The sequence below is a fragment of the Mobula birostris genome, chromosome 10, assembly GCF_030028105.1.
Source record: "Mobula birostris isolate sMobBir1 chromosome 10, sMobBir1.hap1, whole genome shotgun sequence".
Taxonomy (NCBI): Eukaryota; Metazoa; Chordata; class Chondrichthyes; order Myliobatiformes; family Myliobatidae; genus Mobula; species Mobula birostris.
The window spans coordinates 82,163,163-82,189,663 of record NC_092379.1 but is presented as its reverse complement, the minus strand read 5'-3'; positions in this window follow the sequence as shown (position 1 = coordinate 82,189,663).

Sequence of the window (26,501 nt, the reverse complement as noted above, 5' to 3'; positions counted from 1 at the left end):
TGTCAGCAAGAGCAAGGAGCTGATTATAGACTTGAGGAGGAGGAGACCGGAGGTGCATGAGCCAGTCTTCATGAGGAGGGTAAGAGGTGGAGAAGGTTGGCAACTTTAAATTTCTCGGTGTTACCATTTCAGTAGAACTGTTCTGGGTGCAGCACCTAAGTGCTGCAGACCCTTTACTTTCTTAGGAGTTTGCGAAAAATCAGCGTGACTTCTAAAACTTTAAGAAACCTCTATAAATGTGTGGTGGTAAGTATATTGACTGGCTGCATTACAACATGATCTGGAAACACCATTCTCCTTGAATGTGAAATCCTCCAAAAGGTGGCGGATGCGGCCAAGTCCATCACAGGTAACACCCTCCCAACCATTGAGCACTATGAAGCGTTGTCACAGGAAAGCAGCATCTATCATCAGGGACCTCTACCACCCAAGTCATGCTCTCTTTTTGCTGTTGCCATCAGGAAGAAGGTACAGGAGCCTCAGGACTCACACCACCAGCTTCAGGAACAGTTATTACCCCTCAAACACCACACTCGTGAATCAAAGGGGATAATTTCTCTCAACTTTACTTGCCCCATCACTGAAATGTTCCCACGACCTATGGACTTACTTTCAAGGACTCTTCATCTCATGTTCTTGATATTTATTGTTTATTTATTATTATTATTTCTTTCCTTTTGTGTTTATACACTTTGTTGTCTTTTGCATACTAGTTGAATGTACAGATAGAGCAGACTTTCGTTGATTCTATTATGGTTTATGGATTTATTGAGAACACCTGCAAGAAAATGAATCTCAGTGTTTTATATGGAGGCCTATATGTATTTTGATAATAAATTGATTTTGAACTTTGATCTTTAAAAATAATATGAAATGCAACATACGGTACCAACAACCAAACAGTGATTCAAAATAACTCTAACCTCTGGGATTAAACAGTAAATATTTTGTATCTTACTATATTTCTTTGATATTGCAATCATTTAAGAGGATAATGTATTTTGTATAAATCTTATGTCAAATTCTGTTATTATAGGTTAATTTACATATTATTCGACTAAATTCAAAAATTGTAATCAGACAATTTTTTTCTTTTTGTTCATCATTTACAAATGGTTGGTAGTAATCTAAATCCCAAGTGGTTTGCTTGGGTTACGGGTTGTATTGATTGCGATACTTGATTTGCAATCAGAGGTCGACATATTTGAAATACTTCAAACAACACTGGGTCAGGCAGAATCTGTAGAAAGAAAAAGTGAGATAATATTTCAGGAGAAAGGTCATCCTTCAGAACTGGGAAAGAAAGAATAAGAATTCAAATTCCATAAGACAAAGGAGCAGAAGTTGGCCATTCAGCCCATCGAGTCTGCTCCACCATTTTATCATGAGCTGATCCATTCTCCCATTTAGTCCCACTCTCCCGCCTTCTCACTGTAACCTTTGATGCCCTGGCTACTCAAATACCTATCAATCTCTGCCTTAAATACACCCAATGACTTGGCGTCCACTGCTGCACGTGGCAACAAATTCCATAGATTCACCACCCTCTAACTAAAAAAGTTTCTTTGCATTTCTGTTCTGAATGGGCACCCTTCAATCCTTAAGTCATGTTCTCTCATACCAGACTCCCCCATCATTGGAAACAACTTTGCCACATCCACTCTGTCCATGCCTTTCAACATTCAAAATGTTTCTATGAGGTCTCCTCTCATTCTCCTAAACTCCAAGGAATACAGTCCAAGAGCAGACAAATGTTCCTCACATGTTAACCCTCTCATTCCTGGAATCATTCTAGTGAATCTTCTCTATACCCTCTCCAACGTCAGCACATCCTTTCTTAAATAAAGAGACCAAAACTGCCCACAGTACTCCAAGTGAGGTTGCACCAGCACCTTATAGAGCCTCAACATCACATCCCTGCTCCTATACTCTATTCCTCTAGAAATGAATGCCAACATTGCATTCGCCTTCTTCACCACCGACTCAACCTGGAGATTAACCTTAAGGGTATCCTGTACGAGGACTCCCAAGTCCTGTTGCATCTCAGAACTTTGAATTCTTTCCCCATTTAAATAATAGTCTGCCCGCTTATTTCTTCTGCCAAAGTGCATAACCATACACTTTCCAACATTGTATTTCATTTGCCACTTCTTTGCCCATTCTTCCAATCTATCCAAGTTTCTCTGCAGACTCTCCGTTTCCTCAGCACTACCAGGCCCTCCACCTATCTTCGTATCGTCAACAAACTTAGCCACAAATCCATCTATTCCATAATCCAAATCATTGATGTACAATGTAAAAAGAAGCGGCCCCAACACGGACCCCTGTGGAACACCACTGATAACCGGCAGCCAACCAGAATAGGATCCCTTTATTCCCACTCTGTTTCCTGCCAAGCAGCCAATGCTCTATCCACGTATGTAGCTTTCCCATAATTCCATGGGCTCTTAACTAGTTAAGTAGCCTCATGTGTGGCACTTTGTCGAAGGCCTTCTGAAAATCCAAATATACAACATCCTCTGCATCTCCCTTGTCTAGCCTACTTGTAATTTCCTCAAAAAATTGTAATAGGTTTGTCAGGCAGGATTTTCCTTTAAGGAATCCATGCTGAGTTCTGCCTATCTTGTCATATGTCACAGGTACTCTGTAACCTCATCCTTGATAATCGACTCCAACAACTTCCCAACCACCGATGTCTAGCTAACAGGTCTATAATTTCCTTTTTGCTTCCTTGCCCCCTTTTTAAATAGCGGAGTGACATTTGCAATCTTCCAGTCTTCCGGAACCATGCCAGAATCTATCCACTTTTGAGAGATCATTGCTACTGCCTCCACAATCTCCACAGCTACTTCCTTCTGAACACGTGGGTGCATTCCATCTGGTCCAGGAGATTTATCTACCTTTAGACTATTCAGCTTCCTGAGTACTTTCTCTGTCGTAATTGTGACTGCGCACACTTCTCTTCCCTGCCACCCTTGAGTGTCCAGTATACTGCTAATGTCTTCCTCAGTGAAGACTGATGCAAAATACTCATTCAGTTCCTCCGCTATCTCCTTATCTCCCATTACAATTTCTCCAGCATCTTTTTCTATTGGTCCTATATCTACTCTCACCTGTCTTTTACTCTTTATATAAACGTTTGTACTTGAAAAAGCTTTTAGTATCCTCTTTGAAATTATTTGCTAGCTTCCGTGCATAGTTAATCTTTTCCCTCTTAATGACCTGCTTAGTTTCCTTTTGTAATCTTTTAAAAACTTCCCAATCCTCTGTCTTCCCACTAATTTTTGCTTCCTTGTATGCCCTCTCCTTGCTTTAACTTTGGCTTTGACTTCTCTTGTCAACCACGGTTGCATCCTTTTTCCATTTGAAAATTTCTTCTTTTTTGGAATATACCTGTCTTGCACCTTCCTCACTTCTTGCACAAACTCCAGCCACTGCTGCTGTGCCATCTTTCCTGCCAGTGTCTCTTTCCAGTCAACTTTGGCCAGTTCCTCTCTCATGCCACTGTAATTTCCTTTACTCCACTGAAATACCGACACATCAGATTTCGGCTTCTCTTTTTCAAATTTCACAGTGAGCTCAATCATGTTATGATCACTGCCTCCTAAGGGTTCCTTGACCTCAGTCTCTCTAATCACCTCTCTTTTATTACTCAATACCCAATCCAGTACAGCCGATCCCCTAGTGGGCTCAACAACAAGCTGTTCTAAAAAGCCAACTTGCAGACATTCTACAAATTCTCTCTCTTGAGATCCAGTGCCGATCTGATTTTCCCAATGAAGTTGTATGTTAAAATCCCCCACAATTATCATAACACTGCCCTTCTGACAAGCCTTTTCTATTTCCTGTTATAATTTGTAGTCCACATCACTGCAGCTGTTTGGAGGCCAATAAATAACTGCCATCAGGGTCCTTTTACCCCATTATGGAACTTCTAATTTTAAGTTTTTTAAAGTAATATTTAATATCAATAATGTTATAACTCCTATTATCTAATAAATCTCATAACAAGTTCATTAGTAACTACCAAGAAGAGAACTGCTATCTTTATCCAGTCTACTCTCACTGCTACACTTGCATGGCAGAGGTGGATTCAAAAGAGGCTGAGGTGTTGCACTGCTAATTGGGTGAGCATTACAGCAGTATTTATTTTTTTTAAATTTTATTTTATTTGGATAAGGAATTCACAAATATCATGTACTTTTTTCACACATAACTTTTTCCATTTTTTCTATATGTATAAAACTACAATTATTTATACATTCTTAAGTACACATTGAGATGATATAAAAGGAAAATAAACATTTAAATAGATAATTATGTACTGTGGTAAATCTAACCTATTAGGCTAAGTAATGGAATTAGTTGTTAAGAAAAATGGTAATAATAGTTTCCATATAACCCTTCTGGACCATTTCCACTGGTCCAAAATGTTGTATATAAGCCTATGTATCAACCATTGTAGGTGTTTATATCCTAATTTGTTCATGCTTGCTCCTGCCCGCAGACATAAATAAGTACATAGGGATTGGATAATTACTTAATTTTTTCATTTTTTTTATCCCTTTCCCAAATCTTTCCCTTTACTTGTGTTAATTCTCTGTTTTCCAAAAGAAAACAAAAAAAAACAAACATTTAGACTAAGGGTGCTTACGTTAGCAATATTACTGTGTTGATGAGAAGAGCAGTATAAATCATTAGGAGAGTCATCTAAAGTCTGCTTACATTGGGGTTATATATTCAATCCATTTATTCCAGATTCGATAATTTTTTTTTTTTTTTTTTTTTTTTTTTTGGAGTTTTCAGGGAGTAAGTCAACTTTTCCATTTTAAATATTTCCAAGATAATTTCGTACCAATCTTCTAATGTAGGTGGTATTGGATTTAGCCATTTTCTAGTGATTGATTTCTTACTTGCCGCTAAGAGGGCCTGCAGCAACTTCATATCTTCCTTCTGTTCAAGAAACAATACATGCCCCACATAGATCGTCTCAAAGTTCAGAGGTATCTAGGACCTAAGTACCTTAACTAATGTTCTATGAATACCTTCCCAAAATAGACTTAATTTAGGGCAATCCCAAAAAATATGAAAATGATTTGCCTCCTTGGAGCTGCACCTTCTCCAACACATCACATTTGTATCTTTATATTTTTCCTGATATGGGGTCTTGAAGTATTTTATAATGTTTTTCCAACAATGTTCTCTCCAAGTCAAAGAATTAGTCGAGGACCATTGAAAGCTGCAGATTTTCCCCCAAGCCTCCTCTGAAAGTACCAACCCCGCTTCTTTCTCCCACTTCTCTTTAATATACAGTGTATTTACATTTTTTGCATGGGAGAGTGCATTATATAATCGAGAAACTGATTTACTAGGTATTGAACTGCAAGCCGAATTCAGAATCTTGAAAAATTCTAATTCTACTGTTGATAGGTCTGTATATCTACAACTCTGGTTAACATAGTTTCGTACTTGAAGGTACCTAAAAAAGTCATTATGTTCTAGGCCATGTTTGTCCTGCAGGATTTGGAAACTTTGTAATACTCTTTTATCTATAAATGAGAGGTAGGTTGTAAGACCTTTCTTTATCCATAGCTCAAATCTTTTATCTCCTCTGTTGGGAAGGAATTCGGTATCATATGCACACCATCTAAAGAGTTTTAACATGTTATTAATTCCACATGAATTAACCACCTTCTGCCATACTTTTAATGTAAGATTTATCCAAGCGTTTTTAAATTTTTCCAGCTGGGCCATCAATCCTTTGTCAGCTATTGAGGCCTGAAGAGGAAAACTGTCAACTAATCCAAATTCTATTTCCTTCCATCTAGCCTTATATTCCCTATTACACCAATATAACAGAGGGGTTATCTGTGAGGCATAAAATAATTTCTCAGGCAAGGAAGAACCATACCTCCTCCTTCCTTCCCTAACTGTAAGGTGCTATATTGAATTCTAGGTTTCTTTCCTTGCCAAATGAAGCGGGAAATCCATTTGTCCCAATCCCTGAATTGATTATCATCCACCTCCACCGGTAAAGTACGGAAAAGATACAATTACCGAGGAAGAATATTCATTTTTATAGTATTTATCCTTGAATTTAAACTTAAAAAGGGGATAAGATTCCATCTATGCATATCTGCTTTTATCTCTGAGATTAATGGCCCATAATTTACCTGTGACAGTGTTGAAAGATCCTTCGGCAGGGTTATTTCTAAATATTTTAATGATTTAGCTTCCCACTTAAGATCATATGTATCCTGCAACTTTTTGGATGGTGTATAATTTAGGGACATAACCTGCGTTTTCTTTACATTTATTTTATAATCTGATATTTTCCCCAAAGTCATCCAACAGTGTAAACAATCCTATAAATGATTTTTCTGGTTCACTCAGATAGACCAAAACATCATCTGCGAATAACGCCACTTTCTGTTCAATCCCTGCCACCTTGATACCTTTTATGATTTCGCTCTGTCTTATTAGTTGGGCAAGCAGTTCAATATATAGCGCAAAAAGGAGAGGAGAAATTGGGCATCCCTGTCTAGTGCCTCTCTCTAAGATGAAGGAGTCAGAGAGGTCCCCATTTATCTTAATTCGGGCTGTAGGGCTGTCATATAGAGTCTGAATTACTTTAATAAACTTTTCTTGAAAGCCGAATCTTCCTAACACTCTGTATAGGAATGCCCAACTAACCGAATCAAAAGCTTTCTCAGCGTCCAATCCTACTACCATTTTCTCTCTCGTTCTTATTAACCTGTTCTAATATGTGCAGAGTTCTCCTTATGTTGTCCTGTGTTTGTCTCTGTTGAATAAATCCAGTCTGGTCTAAATGGATTAGGCCAGGTAAAAGCTTTTCCAATCTGCGCACTAATATAGATGTAAATAGTTTGTAATCTAAATTAAGAACACTAATTGGCCGATAATTGCCACATTCTAGTTTATCTTTACCCTCTTTAGGAATAACTGAAATAATCGCTTCTCTCCAGGAAGGTGGAGTTTCTCCTCTCTGCAAGATCCAATTAAAGGTGTTAAGTAGTAATGGGGCTAACTGTGTCTTCAGGGACTTGTACCACTCTGAGGTAAACCCATCAGAACCCGGGGACTTTCCAGCCTTTAACCTAGAGATGGCCACGTTCAGTTCTTTGACAGTTACTGGTTCTAATAAACTTTCATTTTGTAAATCTGTAAGTTTAGGTAGATCTAAAAAATTCAATACACTGTCTATATAGGGCTCATTGGGGGCCCGGGGTTGGGAGTACAGCTCTCGATAATATGTTTCAAAACTCTCTTGAATTTTCCCTATTGTACTCTCCACAAGCTTTGTCTTTGGATTCTTTATTTTATGAATTTTATTGTCTGCTTGTTGTTTTCATAATTTATATGCTAATAATCTAGCTGATTTACCTCCTACTTCATAATTCTTTTGTCTCAGGTAAAGAAAATTTCTTTGAGTTTCCAACGTATAAATATCGTCAATTTCACTTTGCAATTTCCTAATTTCCTGTTTTCAATTTGAATTACTTTTGTTGCTATCTATAACTTGAAGTTGTTTTAATTTTCCTTGAAGGTCTGCTAATTTTTGTGCATTGATTTCTTTCATGTGAGTGGTAATGGAAATAATTTTCCCTCTCAGTACAGCTTTCAATGTATCCCATAAGATCACTGGTGATGTTTCTCCCGTGTCATTAAGGTCTAGATATTCTTTGATTTCTCCCCTTAATCTCTCCATTACTTTCGGGTTATTGAGTATATGTGAGTTTAGCCTCCATAGTGTTTTCCTCATTTTCCTTTCCAGGATTAGAGACATAGAGACTGGGCTATGATCCGACAGATCAATTGTTGCAATATTACAGTTTTTTATCCTGAGTCTATCTGTATTAAAGATAAAGAAATAGTCTATCCTTGAATAGGCTGAATGAGGGAAAGAGTAATATGTATAATCTTTACTAGTAGGGTGTAATTCCCTCCAGACATCTATAATTCCCAACTCCTCCATCAATGAATTCACTTTCCGAGTCAGAGGTTTATTCTGAGTAACTATTCTTGAAGAATCTAATATAGGATTTAATCTAATATTAAAATCCCCTCCACAAATTACTACCCCTTGAGAACTGACCATTAGGTCAAAAATGTGTCTATAAAATGACCATTCACAACCTGGAGGAGCATAAACATTCAGCAATGTTATTTCTGTACCTTCTATTCTTCCTGTGATTTTTACGAACCATCCTTCTTTGTCTCTAGTCTCTGAAATATGTTCATAATTAAGAGTACTTGATATTAAAGTAGCTACCCCTCTTTTGTGACTCAATTTATATGATGAATAAAATACATGCTTAAAGCCCATTCTTTTTAATTTTCCATGTTCAGATTGGCTCATATGTGTTTCCTGGAGGAAAGCTATTTGTGCCCTCTCTTTTTTCAATTTAGGCATAATCTTATTTCTTTTAATTGGATTCAAAACCCCATTAACATTATAGGAAATTATTTTTACCAATTCAGTTTGCATTTTTCTCTAGTAGAAAAAAAAACACTCTCCTTTTCTAACCAAACAGTAAGCAATCCCTTCTTAACAGTAAACCAAGACATATAACCACACCCTAGACATTTTTGAATGTGCAACATTTGAAAATTTTTCCCGACTTCCCACAGTGAGGCCTGAGCACCGACCCGCCTCAGTTCAGAGGGATAACCTCTATCTTTACCCTGTGTTAGAGGGCCCTCAGCAGTTTGAATAATCATAGAGAATTTTCTCCTATTTATGTCTCGACCATATTGCTATCATTCAAGTCATTCTGTCTAGTTTATTTTCAGTTACCAGTTTTCATTTTACCTTTAAGTCTGATTTACTCTTTTCAGTCATTTCTCTTAATTAATCTGTGTTCTCTGTACATTCGCATCTGAATATTTGCAGCTTTTCCTTGTAGTTTGACACTCTGGTTCGTGTGGAGCGTCCTCGCCCCACTAACTGCCATAACTTCTGCCGAATCCTCTCCAGTAGCGACTCCGGTTGGGTGATAACTTTAATAGGTAGTCCCCGGTCCGCCAGGTCCAACGTTGCCTCCTCCACCATAGCGCAAGTTTTTGTCCCTTCGTCGTAAAAGACTCTCAGCCGAGCTGGATACAGGGTCTGGAATTTGATATTGTTTTCCTTCAGGACTCTCCGTGTTTCTGTATATTCCTTCCGTCTGGCAAGAATCCCCGGTGCGTAGTCGTGGTCTAAACTGATTTTACAGTTGTTCCACATGAAACCTTTCTCTTGCTATGCCCTTTTAAGTACCTCTTCCTTCGTTCTGTAACTGAGAAATCTGACCAGAATCGATCTGGGCTGGGCGCCTGCCGGAGGCTGTGGTGCCAACGCGCGGTGAGCTCTTTCTATCTGTAGGTCTTTTGCAGCCGGTATATCAAGGTTCCCTCTAAGTAGCTTCTCCACAAAGGGAATCATCAATCCGGGTTTACCTTCAGTTCCTTCGGGAACTGCATAAGTCCTCACATTTTCCCTTCTCGAGCGGCCTTCTTGATCTATTAGTTTCCACTGGAGCTGGTCTTGCAGCTTCAGCATTTCTGCTATCACCTCCTCTGCGTTTTGCAGCTTCTCTTCAATTCCAACAATCCTCGCTTTGGCTTCATCTATCCGCGAGTTAGTTTTTACTATTTCTCCTTTAATATCTTCCAGCTGTTTGCTGTTATCTTGTCGGAACTCGCGAATCTCTCCGAGAATCAAGGACAGAGTCACCGATTCCCCCTCATTATCTCCGTCCTGGCTTGCCGTGGGGGAGCTAGGCCCGTCGCCTTGCTGCGTCTCTATGTTTATCAGCCTTCGGAGCGGACTTTTTAATCTTGTTCTTAGACATCATCCTTGCCCCTTTTATTAATATAGTTATGCAATATTAAGTATTTGTCTAAATTTGATTATGGGGCAGCTTACCTTCTTTTTTGTCGAGAGACCTTTTCCTTACGCCGCCATTCCCCTGATGACCTGGAAGTCCTCCCTTACAGCAGTATTTAGCGAGGATATCTAGTTGGAATGACTAGTAAGACTGTCAGAATTTAGGAATAAGAAAAAGTTCAATTACTTTGATGGTGTTATACAATTGGCTTCCAAATAGAGTGAATTTGAAGGGCGAATACAGTATATAGCAGAGTACAAAAGAATCAAGGATCATTTGGTAGTGGAGTTCAGGATCTTAACTTTCCCAATATTGACTGAAATTGCATTGGTGCAAAGGGCTTAGATGGGAAGGAATTCATAAAATGCATTTAAGAGAGTTTTTTGAAACACTCTGTGGTAATTCCTCGTCGGCACGGGCAGTAAACATGGCCTTTTCTGAGGGAACAAGCATGTGCAAGCGATTGAAGTGTTTGTGGAGGACACTTTACGAACCGTGACCATAATTCATTGAGATTCCAGATAGTCATGGGAAAAGTTAGAGTTGGTAATCAAGTTATGGATTTAATGTCAAAGAAAATAGATTTTGACCTGAGAGAGATGAATGGGAAGCAGCTGCTGGAAGGAAAGAATACTAGATAAGTGGGAGGCTTTAAACAACAAGACAGTAGTGCAGAGTCAACCTGTCCTTCTAAGGATAGGTAGCAAAGGTGGTAAGTTTAGGGAAAACAGGTTGTTGAAGATTTGATCAGGAAAAAGAATGAAGAATACATCAGGTGTAGGAAATTGATAATGAGGGGTCACTTCAAGATTATAAAGAATACAAAAGAAAAAAAAAAGAGAAAATTATTAAGGTAAGGAGGGCTGTGACAGAACGATGGCAAGTCGGACTCTTATACCTTAGAATCCTTAATCCTTCAAGAAATTTATTAGAAACAAGAGAATAACTAAGAAAGAAATAAATCCCCTCTAGAGGCAGAGGTGCTAGCCAAAAGGGAACAGTTATGACTCAATTTAACTGAGCAGCATAATGTGTCTTCAATCATTAATGGAGCGGGTATTCCATCAGAGCATTCAAAGGACAAGAAAGACTGCATAAAGCAAAGGAATAAAAAACAATATAAGTACAAAAAGGGAGTAAATATAATGATGCTGTTGCACATAGCTCCCAGCAGGCTCCATAAAAACCATTCCATCTAATTGTTCTTTAAAATCACGCTTGAGAAGGGAAACATTCCCTATATCCACTTTCACATTTACTAATTCCCTATCTTTAATTAACTTAACTGGTTCACAAGCATACCTGAGTAGTGAACTGTCTCTTTTCATCTAAAAGATATAAATATTTCAAAGGAAATTACAAAAGAAAACAAATAACTCAACATAATATTCATATTGCAGTCAGTTTCCCAATCAGTGTGCGTTTATCTTAACATTTACTTCCTAGTTGCTCCCACTGAATTGAATTGCTAAATCAGGCATAACATTTAAACATAAAAAATTTATTCAGGCATAAAAAATTCCCTAGTAACAAGTTTCTTGTTGCTCAAGATACTAAATCCATTTATTCCATTGCCAATTAATATTCTGAGGTCATAGCTGATCTCAGAAGTGTGCTCGTCTGTGGAAGAACAATTTATTCTATGGTTGTTTTCTCCTCTGGAATGCTGGATGGTTGATTGCATGGATTATAATACGTAAGTCTGCATGGATACCATGGTTCTCAGAAAAACTACACCTAGGGCTGCAAAGAATTAGTTTCAGAACTGTCTGAAAGAAGAAAGAGATAGATAAAATAAAATATTCATCCCAAAAGCATTATTTGGGAAGTTAGTATTTGATGCACTTTACTAGCAGTTCGTTGGAAACATGTCCTTGGACCTTGCTCTTGAAATCTACATTTTACGTGAACCAATCTTGTTAATTAGAAAGTCCTCCATCTCACCTGTTTCCATGATAGTGCAGAAACCATTGGGTGTCAGGAGTGAGGTTCTTTTCATCCAAAAATGGTCAACTTCTCTCACTGCAAAATAACCATCACATTACTGCCACTAGTTTAGTTGATTATCTGGCAATGGTGACACCATTCAAAGGTTTCAAAGGCACATTTAATGTCAGAAAAATGTATACAATATACATCCTGAAATGCTTTTTCTTCATAACCATCCACAAAAACAGAGGAGTGTCCCCAAATACTGAATGACAGCAAAATGTTAGAACCCCAAAGTCCCCCCCAGCTCCCCTCCCTCCCACACGTAAGCGGCAGCAAGCAATAATCCTCCCTTCCCCCACCAGCAAAAAAAAAGCATCAGCACCCACCACCAAGCACTCAAGCATACAGCAAAGCAACAGCAAAGATACAGACTTGCAGTTCCCCAAAGGCTACTCGTTCACCTGGTATTCAACATACCACAGGCTCTCTATCTCTCCCTAATAAGGGAGAAAGAGGTGTCTCCATTTCATAGCGAGAGGGGAGACATAACAAACAACTGTTGATGGTGTTTATATCATTGAATCATATGCAAGTGAATGGAGTTAGTCATATCTTGGGTGCCAATTTTCTTTGCCACTTATCAACTCATTCCAGGATGTTGCTTCAGAGGAGTCTTACAGTTAAGAGGAGAGGCAGGATAAAGTTTAAAGTAAATTTATTATCAAAGTACATACAGTAAGATTCACTAAGATGCATTATGTTGTGAGCAAAATTAACACATGTATAGAATAGTAACTATAACAGGATTAATGAAAGACCACCCGGCTATGTTATTCACGAGTGCAGAAGACAGCAAACTGTGCAACTCAATTATTATTAAAGAATGAGAACATGAGATGAAAAGTCCTTAAAAGTGATTCCATTGGTTGTGGGAACTTTTCAATGATGGGGCAAGTGAAGTTGAGTAAAGTTATTCCTATTTTATTGAGAGCCTGATAGCTGACAGTTAGTAACTGCTTTGGAACCTGGTTGTGCAAGTCTTAAGACTCTTATACCTTCTACTTGATGGCAACAATGGGAAGCCAGCATGACCTGGGTGGTGAGGATCCATGATGATGGATGTTACTTTACTATAACAGCATTTCATGTAGATGTGCCCAATGGTCAGGAGGGCTTTACCTGTGACATACTGGGCTGAATCCAGTACTTTCGTAAGATTTTCCATTCAAGGGCATTTGCGTTACCATATCAGGCAGTGATATAGCCAGTCAACACACTCTCCACTTCACATCTGCTGTATAGAAGTTCGTCAAAGTTGAAGATGTCATTCCAAATTTTTGTAAACTCCCAAGGAAGTTAAAGTACTGCCGTGTTTTCTTTGCAATTACACTTGCATGCTAGGTCCAGTTCAGGTCCTCTGAAATGATAACACCCAGGATAACACTGCACCCCTGATCCTCCAATGAGGACTCGTTTGTGGACCTCCAGTACCTCTCTCCTGAAGTCTACAGACAATTCTTTGGTCTTGCTGACATTGAGGGAGAGGTTATTGGGATGACACCACTCAGCTAGATTTTCAATCTCCCTCCTAAATCTTTATTATCTTTGATATGACCCATGACAGTGGTATCTTCAGCAAACTTGAATATGGCATTGAAGCTGTGCTTAGCCACACAGTCATAAGCTTAAAGGCAGTAAACCAAGTTGCGAAGCACATAGCCCTGTGATACTGTTGGAGATCAAGGAGGAGATGTTGTTGCCAATCAGAACTGACTGGGGTCTAAAAGTGAGGAAACCCAGGATCCAATTGCACATGGAGGTATTGAGGCCATGGACTTGGACGTTATCGATTAGTTTTAGGGGATGATAATATTGAATGCTGATCTGTAGTTGATAAAGAACATACTGATGTATACATCTTTGCTGTCCAGATGTTCCAGTACTGACTGAAGAGCCAATGAGATGGCATCTGTTGTGGACATGTAGGCAAAATGGAGCCTACATTTTGCTCCAGGCCTCAGGCAAGAGCCAATATGTTTCATCACCAACCTCCCAAGATATTTCATCACTGTAGATGTAAGTGTAACTAGGCAATAGTCATTGAGGCAGGTCGGCACATTCTTGGGCACCAGTATAATTGAAGCCTGCTGGAGGCAAGTGGGTACCGCGCACTGCTGAAGCGAGAGGTTAAAGATCTCAGTGAATCTACCAAGCCAGTTGATCAGCACAGGTCTTTAGCATGTGGTCAGGTATGCCACCTGGACTGGATGCTTTTCATAGTTTCACCCTCCTGAAGGCAGCCCAAACATTGGCTTCAGAGACTGAGATCTTCAGGGGAAGTGGGAGCTTGCAATAGTTCCTCCATGTTCTGATAGTCAATGCAAGCATAGATGGCACTGAGCTCATCTGAAAGTGAAGCCCTGCTGTTTCCCATGTCGCTTGACTTAACTTTATAAGAGGTGATAGCTTTCATGCCCTGTCACAGCCGTTGAGCATCCCTCATTGATTCAAGTTTGTTCCAGAATTTCCACTTTACCCTTGAAAGGGATTACCAGAGATTGTAGACTTCTTGTAACTATATTGGTCTCCAGACTTGAATGCCTTTGATCTAGCCCTCAGCAGATTTTGGATCTCATGGTTCATCCAGGGATTCTAATTGGGGAAGACTCTGAATGATTTACTGAGGACACACTGGTCTACAGCTGTTTAAATCAAGTCTGTTACACCCATGGTGTACTGATTCAGATCTCTAGATGAGTGTTTGAATATGGTCCAGTCTACTGACTTAAAACAATCCCAGAATCACTCCACTACCTCTGCAGTAGCTAGGTTTGTTAACATTTAAACAAAGGAGGATGATCAGAGACAAGTTGTTAAAAATTGAGTGAACAGATAGGGTAGATAGTAACAAAATTTGTCTGAAACTTAAGGAAAGTACTTCAGATAAAAAACATGAGGTTTAGGGGAGATCTGAGGATGATTTTATTTTTTAACCTGAAAGTGGTTGCATTGCTGCTTTATAGCAGTGGAAGCAAAGACTCCCATGACAGTTGATACTGAATTTCGACTGATTCACTCGCATGGTATGATTTGAATTTTTTTTACATACAGTGGGCTGACTGAATCACACTCAGCTCACCACGATGATGCCACAAACCATAATTTCCACATGCCTGTACTAATCTGGTTCAGAGGAGTGGATCCAATCATCTTTACCCAGAGTTATTCAGCGAGGCCTCAGGTGGCCTATCACCACCTGGGCACTATAACAGGAAAATTTTCCAAGCACTTTGAAGATTATTTAAATGCTTCTGATTCTTAGAGTCAATGGTCCACATCCTACTTACCTGAGGTGAGTGATTCTGCAGAGAACCACTGACTTGCTATTTGTGCATATCTCCTCTGCTTACCAAGACTGTTCATTACAACATTGATGTTGGAAGTGGCATACTTAACTTCTGCTCTGCTGTGATCAACAGTGAATCTTGAAGGAGAACATGACTGAACTGAAAGGAGCAGACAAAATGATGGAGGAGCTCAATGCATCAAACAAGTTAGACAGAGGGAAATGGACAGTAGCATTTCAGATCATCAGGGCTGGAAAGAAAGTGAGGAGATAGGCAGTATATGAAGATGGAGGGAAAGAGTGGAATAAGAGGGTTCCGATCAATCCTTTTGGATGTGACACTCATAATTCATTCTTTCATAATTTTCACTGATGCTCTTCTATCCAGGATCGGCAAAATCTCAAGAGATCAGTGCTTCTCCTTAGATTTACCTACTTGTATTCTTCAACTGATCACTGAATCGTTAGAGGGGTTTATAATGATTCTGCTTTCTGCAAGTAAATTTGATGGTATGGAGGTTAGAAAAAAACTAAAATTGGATGCAGAAACAGTATGCTAAGATGTAATAGACTGGAGAGAGTCTTAGAGCACAACAGAGTAAATACAGTCCATGCCGAACTGACATTCCACCTACTGTCTCATCACCCTATTCCTGAACCATAGCCCTCCATAACCCTCATGTCTGTGTAGTTAGCAAAGTTTCTTAAATATTGAAATCAATCCAACATCCAGCACTCAACTGATAGCTCATTCTACTCGTACACCATACTCTGTGAAGAAGATCCCCCTCATTTTCCCATTAAGTATTTCACCTTGAATCCCTAATCTCTAGTTCTAGTCTCAGACAACCTCAGTGGAAAAAACCCATTTACATTAACCCTCTCCAAACCCCACAAAATTTTGTATACCTCCATCAAATCTTCCCTTATTGTCCTTCACTCCAAGATATAAAATCCTAACCTATTCAATCTTTCCACGTAACTCAAGTCCTCAAGTCGCAATTTAACCTTTCCTATTGCTCAGGTCCTCAAGTTCCAATGAATACAGCCTGCTCAGCATTCACAATTGCCTGGATATGCCAGGCTGAACGAACTGATCATTTGTATCTCCAAAGCAACTGGTGAGCAGTAACAAGGCCTCAAAGAGTCAACTCTGAATTCATAAACTCAGAAGTCTCCGATACCCATTGTTACGAGGCAAAGCTGGGTGAAGAACCATACATTAAGTAATCAAAAATTTAAAAAACTGAAAGTAATATGAACATTAATAAAATACATTGCAACTGGAAATTATTTAAAATTAAAAAATACAGAATTAAAGGTAATTACATTAAACTTCTTGAATCTAATTTACATGGCAAGGAATCTCCATTTAAGTTAATTGGGTCATCAGTCACTCAGCTTGTACTACATGCATACAGTATATCCTGAATTCCTGGGCTCATTAACCTGGGGGTATCTGAACACTGTCAGACCTGGAGGACCACTGCTTAAATTCACTCAATTCACTCAGCTTCTAATGATGATATAAATACACAATCAACTCTATATTAAAATGAGCATATATTGCACTTATATTAACATATATTTTATGTATCTATTACGTATTGCATATATATTATATTTAACTTTTATATTATTATATGTCCTTTCCAAATAGGAATGTAATTCGATTATTTTTTTCCTCTTCTAATGTCAATAGAGGATAAACTAACTTCTTGGGCAATTGTAACAAACCTCCTACAAATGCAGGATGAGTGTGGAGTTATAATCAAAATCAGAATCGGGTTTAATATCATTGGCATATATTGTGAAATTTGTTCTTAAGCAGCAGTACATTGCAGTACATAATAATAAAAAACTATAAATTACAGTAAGATACATATATTAAAAAGTTAAAATAAATTAGTGCAAAATGAGGAAAAAAAAGTAATGAGGTTGTGTTCATGAGTTCAATGTCCATTTAGAAATTGGATAGCAGAGGGAAAAGGCTGCTCCTGAATCATTGACTGTGAGTCGTCAAGCTTCTGTATCTCCTCCCTAGTGGTAGCAGTATGTCCTGGGTGATGGGGATCCTTAGTGACGAATGTCACCTTTTTGAGGCATCGCTCTTTGAAGATGTCCTGAATGCTGGTGAGGCTAGTGCCCATGATGGAGCTGACTGAGTCCACAACGCTCTGCAGCTTGCTTTTATCCTGTGCAGTGCCCCCACCCCAATACCAGACAACGATGCAGTAACTCAGAGTGCTCTCCGCGGTATTTCTGTAGAAATTTGAGAGTGTCTTTCATGACATACCAAATCTCTGCAAACTCCTAATGAAGTATAGCCACTGCCATGCCTTCTTTGTACTGCGTCAATATGTTGGGCCCATGATAGATCCTCAGAGATGTTAAGATCAAAGAACGTGAAATTGTTCACCATTTACACTTCTGATCCCTTGATGAGGACTCGTGTGTGCTTTTTTGTCTGACTCCATCAAATCCTTGGTCTTACTGACACTGAATGTAAGGTAGTTGTTGCAACACCACTCAACTAGCTGATCTACTTCACTCCTGTACACCTCCTCCTCACCATCTGAAATTCTACCAACAATAGTTGTGTCGTCTGCGAACCTATTCATCCTTTGGAATGGCTTCAGTTTCTGAAGGTCAGTTCCACTTTGTTGTAACTGTCAGATTATTGCAGCATATTGACACAAGTGATTTCAAAAACAAAATGTAGAAGAATGTACCGAAGAAATCTTATTTTCATGAAGTCACTGGCTTTCTGGTGCACAGTAAAGGAGAATAATTCCTATGTCTTGTAATCTCTGAATCCCAGTTGGTGCTTCTATTCTTGAACAAATCAGAAGTTGTTGGAAAACAAAAGCAATTTGAATAATTTAAATTTGTTCACGCACATATTCCTGAAAATTCAAGACTGTATTATGGATGGCTGATAAAATAGAGAAATGTATATTGAATGATATAGTGCATTGTACGTCTGCAATGAGCTTTAAATACCTTTCCATTGCTTTTATTATTCCCTTTTGCTAACTCTCTGCTACCCTCTCTAAATATATGTCTCCTTCTGAATAAGGATTCTGTAAAGAGCAGCCCTCCCTTTTGTGACCAGTCATTGTGATCCTTGGCACTGAAACAACAATTTAACTCCACGTAGAATGATTGCAAAATAAATGCTAATCTAACCTCCTTTGGTCCAAAGGGGTTCTGATGAATGCTGTCAGCCAGCTGCTCAAGGTGTGTAGGGCATTACTTAATTAAACTTCCTTTCATCATATTATGATTTTACCAAAATTCAACAGAATCACTCTTGAGGAAGATTATTCTATAATCAAAAGTGAATGTTGGTATCAGTTATGAAATTATTTTAAACAGCTTTCAATTAAGCAGTGTTATCCCGCAGATATTATGTCACTGGTAGAAGTGCTCATTTAACCATTTTCAGCAATACACAGAAGTTTAAATTTGCCAGGTATGTGTGTAAAGTCGTATTAATATTATAGGAAGAATGTGCACTCATATTGTTCACATAATTACTGGTGGGTCTTTGTTCTCCCTGCTCTGTTCATGCACCCATTCCTGACCTTTCTCAGTTCCACTTCATATCTTAAGTAAGAATCTAAATTCATATGAACACTTTTATGGATGAGGTTTATTCTAAAGTTTTAAAGTATAGTTTCTGCAGCAAAGTGCAGAACATGCTAGCTACTTTCTGTGCAGCAATAGAAACTCAGTATCATTTGCAATCTTATCTTATGACCATAAGACCATAAGATATAGGAGCAGAAGTAGGTGTCACATTGCACTAAATCTCTCCGTCATGGTGGTCACTGGCACTGACCCAACCCAGGTGTGGAGAACAGCAGATGCCCCATGAGGAGACAGAAACCAGAGGCTAGACAAAGGAATACCAACAGAGCATCAGAGTCCCGACCGAGCGACACCGTGTGTCGTACTCCCAGACACTCAGTCAGTCCCCGCTTACAGATCACAAAAAGAGATCCCTTTGAATAATCATTGTCATCGTGGCTATCCCTCGAGGTCAAGGATGATGGTCTTCATTCTGAAGAAGTGGTCCACCGAGAGAAGACGCCTGTGCGTGTATTTGTTTAACGTGTACTTGATGTTGCACTCCAAGAAGCACACGATACTTCACAAATCAACCAACTGATTCCAATGGCATGGAAACCACAACGATTGGAGCTGATGGATTTGTTGCAGCCTTCATCCGCCTTCACTGCCGTTGAGTTCAAAGTAACTTCATCCGCCTGTTCCACCATTGAGGTCTTGATTGGATTGTTCTTTGTCAGGGGCCTCACCTTCGACCTTACCACCATGGGTGACCCTACCAGGAGTATAGCTCCAGACAGCATTGCTCTCAGGATCACAGGACCACACAAGCTTCTCCATCACGACAAAGTGACAATTCACGGAGAAGTTAAGTAATCATAGAAATATGCCAACTAATGGAGTGATGCCACAGCAACAACCTCACACTCAACATCAGTAAGATGAAAGAACTGATTGTGGGCTTCAGGGAGGGTAAGATGAAGGAACACATACCAATCGTCATAGAGAGATCAGAAGTGGAGACAGTGAGCAGCTTCAAGTTCCTGGGTGTCAAGATCTCTGAGGATCTAACCTGGTCCCAACATATTGATGTAGTTATAAAGTGGCTATACTTTATCAGGAGTTTGAAGAGATTTGGCATGTCAACAATACACTCAAAAACTTCTATGAATGTACATGTAACGTGGAGAGCATTCTGACAGGCTGCATCACTGTCTGGTATGGAGGGGCTAATTGCACAGGACCGAAAGAAGCTGCAGAAGATTGTAAGTTTAGTCAGCTCCATCTTGGGTAGGTAGGTAATGAAAACAGTAGAATACTGCAAATTAGGCCTCTCCAGCAGCATCTTAAACAACATCAACATAACATCCCATCTCTTGTACTCAATAGTTTGATTTATGATGGCCAATGTGCCAAATGATTTTGTGAAAAAGCACAATGGTCAGGCCAGGGCTGGCTGGACGCAGAACAGACATGGAGATAAACGCAGCAATGATTAGAAGTTGAAGACATGGACTGTGAAGAGCTGAATTAGTAGTGAGTATCTTTACCTTACTAACTTGAAATCCTCAGGGTGAAACCCCTGGAGGAAGACAAGAGTGATAAAAGATTTATTGAAGCTACAGCTATAACACGCAGCAGCTATAACGAGACAATATCGGCAGAGACCAAAATCCCTATCATGTAATCAGGAATTAGTTCTACAAAATCATACCAAGGGATTTGGTCAAGTTTTTGTACAAGTTTGTGAATTAACTTACTGTGGATGAAAAACTATTTCATTCTAATGAACCAAGCGACAAGATGGTGAGCCACCCAAGCTGAAGAACCAGTGCGGGAATGAAACGTGTAATGATGCAAAGGATTAAAGATGGTTGGATGTATGGGTTTATTTTCATTTGAAGAATCTGAATTTGATTTTCTGCAAGAAGTGATTACTTTTGCAAAGACTTTGATAAGTTAGTGCATGAGATTTACTTTGTTTAAGAGTTGTAATGTTGGAGAATAACTGTGTCTATATATAATTTCTGAATTTGAACTTGTAGATATACTGCCTGGAACTGAAACGGAAGTTAGCTTGAGAATAGAAATTTGATTTTCTAACTAACCAGAGATAAGAAAAAAGGAAAGTTTAGTCTGTAAACTTTTAAATAAGGAATAACACTAGATCTAATTAGTCAGGGACATTGAAGTAACAAAGGTTATTCTAATGAATATCACTGATCCTAACTAAACAGGAATTTGGCATTTGTTGACATCTGTGATTTGGAATCTAATCAGGATGTTTGAATTTTGAATTGTTCTTGCTCATGCAAAATTTTGTACATATTGTCCTTTTCTTATAAATAAAAACTTACTTCCAAAAGTGTGTGGTTTCTATTCACTGCCTCCTTCCAATACCTAGAACCTTCTGATGACCTATTAGCACCTAGTGTAATTTAATTCTCTCAAAAGAGTGCGATGATTAGTCACACATGATAAAACTAGTGCTACACAGGTGTTACACTTTTCCTATCTCCCTGTGACACCACTTACAATGAATTCTGGATCTGTGTTCCCAGATACCTTTGTTCTACAACACACCTCAGTTCCCTAATATTCACCGGGTGAGACCTATCCTGGTGGTGCCAAAGTCCAACACCTCGCACTTGTCTGCGCTAACTTCCATCTGCTATTTTTCCACCCATTTTGGTCCAGATCCCACTGCAAGTTCTGATAGTCTTCTTCACTATCCAGTACACCTCCAATCTCAGTATCATCTGCAAATCTGCTGATACAGTTAACCCAATTATCAACCGTATGACTAATATAGATGACAAAACAACAACAGACCTAGCACTGATCCCTGGGTCACTTCACTCGTCACATGCCTCCAATCAGAGAGGCAATCATCGACCGCCACTCTCTGGCTTCTCCCACAAAGCCAATGTCTAATCCAATTTACCACCTCACCCTGAATGCCAGAGCAGGCTACAATTTTGAATGAGGTTGGAGGTGGTACTGGATGCATGGGAACTCTGGTAGGGTCTGCAAGACATTACTTCCTACAAAGCGAAACCCAAGAGCATGAATGGCAGCAATGCTTCACTACCAGATGAGCTCAATGCCTTCTATGCCCACTTTGAAAAGGAGAACACAACTACAGCTGTGAAGATCCCTGCTGCACCTGATGACCCTGTGATGTTCGTTTCAGAGGCCGATGTTAGGCTGTCTTTAAATAGAGTGAACCCTTGCTAGGCGGAAGGTCCCAACCTGATAAGGCTCTGAAAACCTGTGCCAACCAACTAGCAGGGGTATTCAAGGACATTTTCAACCTCTCACTGCTATGGGCGGAAGTTCCCACTTGTTTCAAAAAGGCAACAATTATACCAGCGCCTAAGAATAATAATGTGGGCTGCCTTTATGACTATCGCCCGGTAGCACTCACATCGACAGAGATGAAATGCTTTCAGAAGTTGGTCATGACTAGACTGAACTCCTGCCTCAGCAAGGACGCAGACCCATTGCAATTTGCCTATCGCCACAATAGGTCAATGGCAGCTGCAATCTTACTGGCTCTCCACATGGTTTTAGGTCACCTGGACAACACAAGAACTTCCATCAGGATGTTGTTCATCAACTATGTGATGATGATGATGATGATGATGATGATGCCATTGACTCAGGCCTGAGAGGCCAGCGTCAGGCATTTTCATGCCTTACAAGGCATGGAACGAGAGACTGCGTGGCGCGCCACTCCTCACACAGACATTTCGCAGTGCAGTATTTTTCTTGTATTTTACAAGGTTGAGTTGTGAGCTCAACACTCAACCCAGCACGGATGGAAAGTGTACTCGGGAATGGCCGGACTGGATTCGAACCCGGGAACCTCCGTTCCGGAGTCTGGCGCTGATGTCACTGCACCACCAGCTGACCTATAGCTCAAATTTAATACCATCATTCCCACAATCCTGATTGAGAAGTTGCAGAACCTGGGCCTCTGTATCTCCCTCTGCAATTGGATCCTCGAGTTCCTAACCAGAAAACCAGAATCTCTGCGGATTAGTGATAACATATATTCCTCGCTGACGATCAACACTGGTGCACCTCATGGGTGTGTGCTTAGCCCACTGCTCTACTCTCTACATGCACATGACTGTGTGGCTAGGCATAGTTCAAATATCATCTATAAATTTGTTGATGAAACAACCATTGTTGGTAGAATCTCAGTTGGTGAAGAAAGAGTGTGCAGGAGTGCGATATGCCAACTAGTGGAATGGTGCTGCAACAACAACCTGGCACTCAACATCAGTAAGACAAAAGAAGTGATTGTGGACTTCAGGAAGGGTAAGATGAAGGGAAAACATACCAATCCTCACAGAGTGATCAGAAGTGGAGACAGTGAGCAGCTTCAAGCTCCTGGGTGTCAAGATCTCTGAGGATCTAACCTGGTCCCAACATATTGATGTAGTTATAAAGTGGCTATACTTTATCAGGAGTTTGAAGAGATTTGGCATGTCAACAATACACAAAAAACTTCTATAAATGTACATGTAACGTGGAGAGCATTCTGACAGGCTGCATCACTGTCTGGTATGGAGGAGCTACTTGCACAGGACTGAAAGAAGGTGCAGATAGTTGTAAATCATGTCAGCTCCATCTTGGGTACTAGCCTACAAAGTACCCAGGACATCTTCAGGGAGCGGTGTCTCAGAAAGGAAGCGTCCATTATTAAGGACCTCCAGCACCCAGGACATGCCCTTTTCTGTCTGTTACCATCAGGTAGTAGGTACAGAAGTCTGAAGGCACACACTCAGCGATTCAGAAACAGCTTCTTCCCCTCTGCCATCCGATTCCTAAATGGACATTGTATCTTTGGACACTACCTCATTTTGCTTTTAATATACAGTGTTTCTGTTTTTGCACTTTTTTTTAATCTATTCAATATACATAATCGATTTACTTGTTTATTTATTTTTTAATTTTATAAATTATTTTTAAATTTTATTTAATACTATTATTAGTTTTCTCTGCTTGATTATGTATTGCATTGAACTGCTGCTGCTAAGTTAACAAATTTCATGTCACATGCCAGTGATAATAAACCTAATTCTGATTCACTGTTACTTTGCTTCACTTCTATAGACTCTGTCTGTCTCTCAAATAAATACAGATGGAAAAAGTCCATTTAAGATCACCCCCACCTCTTATGGCTCCGCACACATTCTGATCTGCCAGAGCACCATTTTCATTCCTTGCAATTCTTTTGCTCTTAACATATCTGTTAACTACCAAATACCTTATTAGTAACACTTAATTAATAAAGATCAATGGAGAGGCGAGCTGTGGCAGTGGCAGAGGAGGAGACGGAATCACAGGTAGGAAATGTTTGAGGGAATTGGAGGTGAATGGTGGCAGAGGTGGAGGCACAGGGAAGGCATGGTCGAGGCAAGCAAAGGCGGAGACTGCGTCAAAGTAGATTCAAGGCAGGATGATGGTATCCCCAACAGGGAGGAAAGTCCCAATATCTGATCAATTTAAGCGCCAGGCCAAATTGGAAAGGTTATGCTTGGGCTGAATTGTGGTAGTAGCATTCAGGTCCCAGAGTGCTCGGGAGGAAAGAATGACTTAAGAGCCAAGCCAGAGTGAAAAGATTAGGGTGTCAGGACTGGAGGTGAAGCGAGTGCCATTTCTGCCCAGTTCTGCTCCCTGCTCCGTGACTTTTCATCAGCTCTGCACTGAACAGAGGCTATGCCCTGCTCCGGCTGCAGTGATCCCTCGCTTTGTGTCTCCAGTCTCGCAACGCTAACGTGGCTTTGCGTCTGCGGTCTCGCAACGCTAACGTGGCTTTGCAATAAACTGAGGCTGTTGCCAGCTCCAGCGAAGCCTGACTTTTGTAAAGTTCCAGTTCTGAAGTTATTTGCTTACTTTTATTGTACGCATATTTTTCCCCTCTTTCGCTGCACATTGGCTGTTTGATGGTCTTCTTGTGTTTTATGGGTTCCTTTGAGGTTTCTTTGTTTTGTGATTGGCTGTAAGGAGGTGAATCTCAAGGTTTATAATGTAAACGTACTTTAATGATAAAATGTACTTTGAACTTTGAATCCCTTAGGATTCTCATTCACCTTGACTGCTAGGCACTTCATGCCTCTTCGCCCTCTTGATTTCTTTCTTGAATTCTGTTGCATTTCTTATACTCCAGAAGTACCTCATTTGTTCTTACTTATCTATACCTGCTATGCCTCCTTTTTTTAAACTAGTGCCTCAATATCTCTTGGAAATCAAGGTTCCCCAAATCTGTTATCTCTACCTTGTATTCTTGCAGGCTAACACAAGCTTTTTACTCTCAAAATTTCACTTCTGAAGGCTTCCCACTTACCAAATACACCTTTGTCAGAAAACAGCCTGTACCAATTCACACTTGCCAAATCCTTTCTGATAACATCAAAATTGTCCTCTCTCCAGTTTAGAATCTCAACCCACAGACCAGACCTATCTTTTTCCATATTTACTTTGAAACTAATGGCATGGTGATCACTAGATGCAGTGTTCCCCTACACAAACTAACATTCTAAGTTCTTTCAATTGTCAAATGTTTTATTAATACAGTTTAAATTGTCAATCATTTATAGTATCTGAATTTATGATTAAGATACTGAAACATTCTATTTCTGAAGGACTAAATACAGTAACATTGAGATTAAATGCAGTGCTATGTTCTACATGAGCTCAGAATTCACATTGGTCTGAGGAGATGTATTTTGTTGCCATGTACGTGATGGACAGAAAGGCTTCCATTTGCACAGCACACACAGTATTTAATGGAATTGCCTTGTTCTTGATCCAACTCCCAAAAGGGTGATCTGATCACCCTTGATTGCTGCAGCAATCTTGGGAATCACCATAGCCGAGTGCTTGAACCCTTGGACTTTCTACAAGGCATAATAAGTTGTGCATAGCAATCAGGTCTTTTCAGAGATATCTAAAAATATTTGCAATAGGTTTATTTTTTTTATAATTAAATAAATTTATTATTTTCAATCTAAATACGTCATAGTAAGTTCAACAGAAAAGCAAAGTGAAAGGAAAGAAAATTAAACTCAAAACAGACTCTGAACCTACCTTCAATGAAGTTTGGTAACAAAAGTCCAAATATTTTTGGATCCATCTATTCTACTCAGTGCAACCTAGAAATGCTACTTGAATCAGTAATGTATTTTGTAGAGGATTGTCTGGTCAGATGCCAACATGTCTGAACTCCAGGAGGTCTCTGGGTTTTATTTTGTAGTGAATCTATTCGAATGGTTCTATATTCGCATGATTATATGTTTGAAGGAAAGCCATAGCAAGGGAATTCCTGATGGCTTAGTGACATTAGAAGGCTTTAGGTTTTGTTAGAGGTCCATGCAGATGAATTGGAGTCAAGTGATGATCAAACAGAATAACATGTTTTTTTATGAAGCTTGATTAAACCAATGAATGAAAGTAGTTCGCAAACACGAGGAATTCTGCAGATGCTGGAAATTCAAGCAACACACATCAAAGTTGCTGGTGAACGCAGCAGGCCGGGCAGCATCTCTAGGAAGAGGTACAGTCGACGTTTCAGGCCGAGACCCTTCGTCAGGACTAACTGAAGAAAGAGCTGGTAAGAGATTTAAAAATGGGAGGGGGAGGGAGAGATCCAAAATGATAGGAGAAGACAGGAGGGGGAGGGATGGAGCCAAGAGCTGGACAGGTGATTGGCAAAAGGGATAGGAGAGGATCATGGGACAGGAGGTATA